Here is a 6,326-nt window from a genome sequence, read left to right as displayed (position 1 = left end):
CAAGATGGGTGCTGGTGTGAGTCACAACTGATACTCTGTAGCAGGGCTGTCAATTGCAATTATTTTCTGCAAATCTGAGTTCTTCCCCCTGCCAGTTGCTCTCTAAACTTCCAGTTTCAAAATTCACTTTCTTTTTCCTTTTTTTTTTTTTTTTTCTGGCTTGTCCTAGACTATGTCAATTTGAAGGCTGGCTTTTGGGGGCTTTTTGAGTTTAAATGTTTTTCTAGCTGTATTTGTGTAGGTCAAAGATTTTTCCAAGTCTGTTCTCTTTCTGAGTGGCGACTCTCCCAAGACAGCAAATACAAGTTTTTTATAGACTTGTTTTCATGAAGTTTTAGTCATCTGAAGTCTGAAATTATTTAGGAGAAAGATGACCATTGTCTGTACAATTCACTGGATGCAAATCATAAAATTCAAAGGCAGACAGCTTCAGTCAAGTAATGCTTTGAATAGTATCATTGAATGCAAGACCAAGCAAATGGAAGGCAGGTAGGAAAGAGTCTTCAGGAGTATGCAATTTCCCCCCCACCCCCCCACCCCCCCATTTCATGTGATTCACTGAGCTCAAAAGCTTCTGACGTGCTTCTTCTGAAGATCATGGCATTTCTCTGAATGTTGCTGTCATTCTCTCCAGCTATAGGGCCTAACTTCTGATTCATCTTCTGAATTTTTGACTTTATCCCTTTGAAGAGCAAAATTACTTGACAGAAAGAGGGTGATGCAACTGGTTGAACAAGAGCCAGCCAATCCACCCAGTGAAACCCAAGAGGAAATACACGGTTGATGGTAAGAGTGTGAAAAGTGACTAGGCAGGGATTTTCCTCCCCTTATCCACACTGGGTAGCGAAGAGGACCAAACACAGCTTTTGAACTTCCAGCAGAAAACAGCCTTCAGCTTCCAAGCAGGAAGTGTCTCCATTCACACTGACGAGCTTGAGAGGAGGGAGACAAACGCATCCCGTAAAAGGGTACTCTGTGGTGCTCGGTCAGCCTTCAAAGAAGACCAACCGTCCCAAGAAGCCAGAACCGCTTTACTGTGGTGGTTCTTTGTAGAACAAACAAGAGGGGACAGGCGGGAGAAGTGAACTGCTGGCTTTGGTACCCGGACTCAAGTGGGTCAGTGCCCCAGGCCCTTCAGCTCCTTTTCCTTCCTCTGCTCCCACCAACGCTCCGCAGGCACAGTGAAGGTGCGGGGTCAGGGCACGGCAGGACGGAGCAGCCCCCAGGCTCTACAGTGCCTTGCCGAGCCGTGCCGTGCCGTGCCGAGCCGTGCCGTGCCGTGCCGGGGCGGGCGGCAGCCGCGGGGCAGCCGGGCCGGTGCCTCCCGGCACAAGTGCACGGCACCGCCCGGGGCTGCGCTCCTCGCCCCGCAGCTCCCCGCTTTCGGGACCGGGCTTTTCGGCAGGGAGGGGGTTACCTTTCCTTAGCAAGGTCCCGTCCCTTGCCAGGGAAACTTCCTTACGTGCCTGTTGCGTGAGAGGCAACTGGTTGCGCTCGCTGAAGTGCGAAGAGTGTTTGGCTTCTCCCGCACCAGCCTCCTCCTCCGTCTCCCCCTCCCGCCCCGAGTCTCCCCTCCCGTTTTGCTCCGAGTTGCGCTTTATTTGTGTGTGGGGGGGGGGTGGGGTGGGGGGGGGGGGGGACGGGGACTTGTAGGGGGGATGTCCTGGTTTTGCCAGAGGAACAGTGCAAAAGGGGAACCTCGGCTCGGAGAAGGGACGAGAATAAATAAATAAGGAGCGGCCATAAAATAAAGGTAGTGGCATATCCCGGCGGCTACGAGAAGGTGAGTGTCTCCCTCCCGCCCCTCAGAGGTGCCGGGAGCCGCTTCGCTGTCGCATGTGCCCGTGTCCGTGCGGATGGGTGTGAGCGGGTGCTTGCGTTTAGGGCTCATTTAGCATTGTTTTCCGACAAAACAAAACGTTGCCGCGAAACAAGCGCCGTGGGAAGGGGCCGCGGAGCCGGCTCGGGCTGTGGCCCCGGGCACCGGGCGAGCCGAGCGGCAGAAATCCGCCCTCCGGTGCGAGCCGGCTGCCTTCCTCCCCACCCGGCCGGCCCCTCCGCGGCTGCCGGCCCCTGCCGCTCCGCCCTGGCCCCCCTTCCACCGGCTGCCACCGCACTGCTCCCGGCCCGAGCCTCCCGCAGCCCCCGGAGCGGGGCACGGGGAGCGGCAGAGGGCAGCCGGGCCCTACCGGGGGGCGCCCGCCCGCTCGCCGGCAGCAGGCACGGGGGGTGCCCGAGGGGAGCCACCGGCACCGTTCTCCGTGCCCGAAACCCCGAGGGCTGCCGGCCGCTGAGCTGCCCCCCCGGGCTGTCACCGCGGCCGAGGGGAGCAGCCCCCGCAAGGCCAGCGGGACCCCGCGCCCAGCGGTCACCGGCGTCTAAAGTTTCACCCGCGTTTGTGCGAGCGCTGCTCAGCGCCAGGGAGGCGCGCCGCTGCCCGGCCGCTATCCCGCGGGCAGGACTTGGTAGCGGGGCGCTCGGGGGGCCGCCGGGACCCAGCAAGTGGCGGTGTGAAGTGTCTGCTGCTTGCAACGCTCCCGGGACGCACGCCTGCCCAACCCCGGGGAGCGCCTCTGCTGGCTCGAATCTGAGCACGAAATCGTGCTAGAACAGTAAGAAACCAGTGTTTTCACTTCTCCGAGGTTTTATTTGCGGGCGTGGGACACCAGAAAAGAATTGCTAAGACTAGAAACTGTGTCCGAGGTAAACTAAGCAGCAGTTTAGAGCTACAGTGAGGTATGCAAAGCGAGCATCTTCTCTCACCGTGGAGTAAATATTTTTTTTGGTCTGACCTCAATATTTATTTGTTTATTTTTTGAAGACTGTACCTTGTATTAAAGCTGGGGTTCTTTCATTGTTTCATTTCCTTAACGCTCAAAAAGCAGTTTCCTAAAATTACCATGGGTTTGACTTTTTCCTGTAAGTATTTCTCAGAAATGCTGCCGAGTTACAAATGTTTGCACACCTACACTATGTATCAGATTGTGAGTAAGTGGAAATACAGATTGACGTTTCTCTATCTTCTTCCTGTCTGTTTTGACATCTAACATTAGCTGGGTTACGTCTTAAACAGTTCTTCCTGTTTTCTTTTGAAGTTTCTGGTATTTGCGTTACCAAATGGTCTTCAATCAAATTTAATAAAACTAAAAGAGGAATATGTTGACTAACCTTTTAGGTACCTTTGTTCAGATAATGCATATGCACCTATAAATAGTTATGTATATATGGTTGTACTGCTAATAAGCTTAGTTGAAGGTTATTCTTGCAGGATTTGTGTGTATTACTGGCTTCGCAACACTTTGCAGTAGAAATTTATTCTGCCTCATGGATAATGCCAATGCAACTGATAAATTCTAAACAAGGAATTTAATGAGTACAAAACTGGTCAGTTCCCAGGTAACTGCAGTTTCCAGTTAAAATGTTTCAAACAAGGCAACTAGAAATCCAGCTATAGATAGTATCCTGTTGCATATTTTTAGCCTCTGATGCAAGCTTTCAGAGCTACTGTTTAAACTTTATGTGACTTTCATATATCGCGTTCTACTTTTTAGTCCTAGAATTAATCAATGTTAAGCACTGAAACTTGGTATGGGAAACGTACCTGGTTCCATGATGACCTGGCGGAGTTGCACAATGTTCAATACAATCTTCAAGTGTTAAGATTTAAACTACTTTTTCCTCTATTAAATATGAAAGTTAATTCGTAAAGAAGAAAGAAATTCCTGGAATTTCTGTCAAACGCTGTAGGACGTAACTGTGAAGTTTTTATGTGTTATCTTTTTCTTTCGTGAAAGTAAGGATTTTATGAACTCGGGGTAAAACAGGTCTCCCTTTTTATAAGGAGAGTTTATTCAGCATACTTCTATATTGCAGCTGCTGATCATATTTCATAGAGCTGTTAAAGCACTTAAAACCTAAAATTAGGTACTGTCTGGTAGTAAATATTTCAAATCACTCCTTGAAGAAATAAATAAAATGGGCTTTAAAAAGAGACATTTTCAAATCTATCGTCAAACAAAAGTAATCTTGCTTTGCTTTTACTCAAAATAATACAGTTTCAATCTAAATCACTGTTTTCAACAGTGTGCATTTTTCTTAAGTTTTCTTCATTTCCTACACTTTTCTTTTAATTTTAAACTGACTTTATTTGATATCATAGTATGCTACTTTGTTCAAGCTATGTTTACTGTGGCAACACTTATATTAACGGGTATCAAATTAACTTCTAACATACCTGTGCTTCCAGTGAGTATCCTTATGATACCGGGAGCTGAAATGTAAGTTCCTTTGCTTCCTGTCATGAGTGTTCTTGTATGGCTTTTAATTGCAGAAGCTGTACACTTGTTTGTTTTCCAGATTTAAGATGAATTCATTTACAGATAAGTATTTGTATCTTTTTTCTTGTTTATCTTGTTTTAATAGTGGTTTTCTATTTGTCTTTCAGTTGAACATGGTTTAATTATGAGTGGTGTACTTATTCATTCTCATTCATTTTTAGTATTGTCATGATTTGCAAGAAGAATGCAAACACAGGACTGTCAGACTGAGAGACATCTGTTGAGTTTATCAAGTGTTTTTTAAAGCTTTATGAAATTTCAGCACTAAACCAGGTCTGGTAGCAGAAACACTTGTCCGCCTTAGGTCTTACTTTTTACTTGTGAATCCAATGTTATTTCTACTGTCTGACATATACATAATCTTCTGGCCATTTTGCTTGAGAAAAGCAGTGTTTATGTTGTGCAAGTGGAAGAAAAGTTTTGATACTTGTCCATCAATTAAGAGGTTTACAAGTAAACTTCTAATATGTAGTATTAAGTTAATATGTGATATTTTCCTTTTTTATATTTAAATATTGTGTAAATGTGTGTTCAACTTAACCTTTCTGTCATTGAAAAGCGCTAATTGATCTTGCTGGCCCTGACATAATAGTATAGTTTGATATTTGAAACCATTCAGCTTTGGCATGGCCCTTTAATCACCCCTGAGATTTCAGGGCAGGGTTCTGCTGAAGGCATAAGCTGCTACTCTTTTTGAAATTAAATAAAAATGGTTATTAAAAATCTCTTTACTTGCTTTTAAGGTCAGTAGATGTTTGACCTATCCGCTACAATTCGCTACAATATACATTAAAAACTTTCTGTTCTGCTTATATGTATTAGGTGACATTTTAGATGTTACTATACAGAAATCAGATTTTTATGAAACTTTTTTTTTTTTTTTTGGCGAAGTCCACACTTCTGTGTTGCACTGTTACTAAATCTATCATTAAATCAGAAGTGCTTAAAGGAACTTGGATGCACTTTGCAGTGTAAAAGAACTGATATGAAGAGTGCTTATCTGTCAAGTAAAGAATAAAATTTATTTGAAAAGGCAATAAAATTTACATTTTAGTCCACATAGTAGGTTGTAATATTGCCAGAAGGATTCCTTTTGGGATGCCTGTATTATGGGACCCTGGTGAAAAATATTTTAAAGTGGTTTCTTCTTAGCTTCTCTAAGCCCAAGAAATGTGACGAATAGGCGGCCCACCTTTTGCTTTAATAGTAAAAAGTAAAATTACTTTGATGATTGATTACCCTATATCAAAATGCATCACTGGGTAATCTCATTCACAGAGCTGTCTATATGCTAGCTGTCAGATTTTTGAGCAAAATGTCAAATGCTAATGGCTGTCTGAGGAATACTAATGTTTAAGCATTTTATTTTCTATTTGTTTTAAATTTCTTCATCACAAGGGAAGATTATCATAAGAAGTGATTATCTTCAGAACTTTCAGAGATTCATATCCCAGTGAGACTAGTATATATTTTGTCTTAAGCTATTACACTCAGGTACTGGACTAAATTCTGATATGGACTGTCACTACAATGAATTTTTAAAAGCCAGATTTTGGAGGTTTTCTGTGCCTAAATTATTGTGAGGGTCTGTGTCCCTTTTCTAGAATAAAACGAATAATTGGCAATTTTTCCTTAAGCAGCTGTCCACAGAAGTACAGCACAATGAATAACATGTGTAGGGTTGTTTAATTGTATGTAATTTAAGTGCTGTCTCTGAAGAACAGAGTCTGTCTGGGCCGACTGAATACTGTGTCTCTGCACTGGGGTTGCCTCCTGGACTATACAATTTGACTGATTTGGAGCAGCAAACTGCAAAAAGACCTCCCATATGCAAATTATTCACTTATAGAAGACTAACTCTCATATAGGTGATAACTTTTTACTTACTCATTTAAGTTAATACATACTACGTTTTTTGGCAACATTAAAATTTACTACTATTGCGACGTGACTCAGTGTAAGTTGACATTGTCAGCAGCATAAAGAATT

General features: G+C 44.2%; 1 protein-coding gene across 5 annotated transcripts in view; it reads left to right on the top strand.

Moving 5' to 3' along the window:
• Positions 1-837: 837 nt before the first annotated feature.
• Positions 838-6,326, top strand: part of EYA4 (EYA transcriptional coactivator and phosphatase 4) — a 158,477-nt gene continuing 152,988 nt past the window's right edge. For 2 of the 5 annotated variants that reach the window (XM_048075748.2, XM_066994264.1), the window contains exon 1: positions 1,621-1,783. The gene's annotated coding sequence lies outside the window, so the exon portion shown is untranslated. Of the gene's footprint in view, positions 1,117-1,620; positions 1,784-2,475; positions 2,613-2,711; positions 2,737-6,326 lie in introns of those variants that run through there. The other 3 variants (XM_066994266.1, XM_066994265.1, XM_066994267.1) reach the window with 3 other exon arrangements.

The sequence above is a fragment of the Anser cygnoides genome, chromosome 3 (genome assembly GCF_040182565.1).
Source record: "Anser cygnoides isolate HZ-2024a breed goose chromosome 3, Taihu_goose_T2T_genome, whole genome shotgun sequence".
NCBI classification, from domain to species: domain Eukaryota; kingdom Metazoa; phylum Chordata; class Aves; order Anseriformes; family Anatidae; genus Anser; species Anser cygnoides.
This window is presented reverse-complemented; position numbering and strand designations above follow the sequence as displayed.